The sequence below is a fragment of the Poecilia reticulata genome, linkage group LG9 (assembly GCF_000633615.1).
Source record: "Poecilia reticulata strain Guanapo linkage group LG9, Guppy_female_1.0+MT, whole genome shotgun sequence".
NCBI lineage: Eukaryota > Metazoa > Chordata > Actinopteri > Cyprinodontiformes > Poeciliidae > Poecilia > Poecilia reticulata.
Window position 1 is genome coordinate 16,427,287 of NC_024339.1, and position 1,682 is coordinate 16,428,968.

At 42.0% G+C, this 1,682-nt stretch overlaps 1 protein-coding gene across 3 annotated transcripts in view; it reads right to left on the reverse strand.

Moving 5' to 3' along the window:
* Positions 1-1,413, reverse strand: part of sema6a (sema domain, transmembrane domain (TM), and cytoplasmic domain, (semaphorin) 6A) — a 138,519-nt gene extending 137,106 nt beyond the window's left edge. The window contains exon 1 of one of the 3 annotated variants that reach the window (XM_008418242.2): positions 762-1,413. The gene's annotated coding sequence lies outside the window, so the exon portion shown is untranslated. The remainder of the gene's footprint in view (positions 1-761) is intronic. The other 2 variants (XM_008418244.2, XM_008418245.2) reach the window with 2 other exon arrangements.
* Positions 1,414-1,682: the final 269 nt, after the last annotated feature.

Below are 1,682 nucleotides of genomic sequence, written 5' to 3' on the forward strand. Positions count from 1 at the left end.
GTGTGTGTGTGTGTGCGTGCGTGCGTGTGCGTGTGTTTGTCTGTGTGTGTATGCATGTAAAACTGTAAGTCAACAGAGACATGAAAATCCCGATCTGAATGAAAAATCGATCATTATCGACATCGCTTTGATTGAAAAAAAAACTGTCAACTTTAGTTGCATCATTAGAATTCCCACTGATTACAAATTTAATTAAATCTAATTTCAGTCATGTGAAAATAAATGTGCTATTAACCATCTTTTGAACTGAGCATATAGCCAATTAAACTTACATAATTTTAGCTGTGAGTCCCTAACGTTTCCAGAAAGAACAAAAAAAAAAGTTGATTTCAAATTAAAAACAAATTTGTTACAAATAGGAAAACTGTCTGTGAGGTCATAAAAGTTGTCCCTTCATGTACCTGCTGATGCTTCACATATTGCTTTTCTTCTGTGAGTCCTAAACAGAACCTTAGAGACTACAGACCTCCTTTATTCCATATGAATAAACACCACAATAAGGGGTTACGCACGAAAGTCTCCTCTTTTATGTTATCTTGTAAAAACTGTAATAATCCTTATATAAATTCAAAGATAATACAGATTTGTGCTCGCTTTGTTTTGAAACAAGTTTTTTTTTTTTTTTTCTTACGCATTGGGTTAATAGAGTAAGTCCAGTGGCGCTTGTGCACTTGTCTCCCGGCTGTACAGACTGGTGGAAACAGACAGGAGGAGGCAGCTTTTAGCGCATAAAGTTTGACATAAATAAAGAAAAATCTTACCTTCAGCTCATGAATGGGTATGCCAGCTCTGGTGTTTTTTTTTTTAATAATCCATTAGATCTGTCCTTTCAAGCAGTTCAGATGGGGGAGCTCGCTTCAGAATAACAATACGAGCGCTACTTTTCTCTTGCACTTCTTTTTGTTACATGCCGCGCTCAAATCGCACCTCTTCAAATCGGAATATCCATCAGAAATCCACACTAAACAGATAAGCGATGTTCTAGTTCTTAGGTTCTCCTCAGGTGAGACCGGACGGACCGAATCGACAGGGTGTCCCAGAACGAGCTACGGAGACGTACGCAGTCCTCTTCCACAAAAGCCGACGGTCATCCTATTTGGAGAAGCTTAGACTGGAGCGGAGCGCGGCGAGCCCAGCTGTCACCCACCCGCTGCACACTCACACACATACACACACACACGCTCTCACACATACAGGGAGGAGCCACGTCTGAGGAATGGGAGCTATTGTGTCAATGGGGGCCAGTTTTGGACAACTGTACTTCTATTTTTACGCAGCAGCCTTTCAGGAAAAATGCGCGCTGGGGAGAAGGGGAAAGATAATGATGGAGACAGAAAACAGCGAAATATTACGAGGTTATTGAGAACCTTCTTGCTTCATCGCAGGTTTGATCCTCCGTCGTATTACTCGCAGCCACCCTACTTTGCTATGGATGCGATCTGGACCATAGCTCTGCTTCCCTGGTGGTCCCTCCTGGTCTGGGGCTGGCACGCGCTAATGCGCGCACGCACAAAAGCACGTGATTCCCGGTTACACATCAACCCTGGAGTCACCTTAAAGTTCGCGTCATCACACAAACTCTCAAGACCGCGAAGTTCAGTCATAGTCTAAAAATGTTGTTACTATTGAAAAGTTAATTTATTTCAGTGAAACACGTTACATAGATTATTTACACACAAACT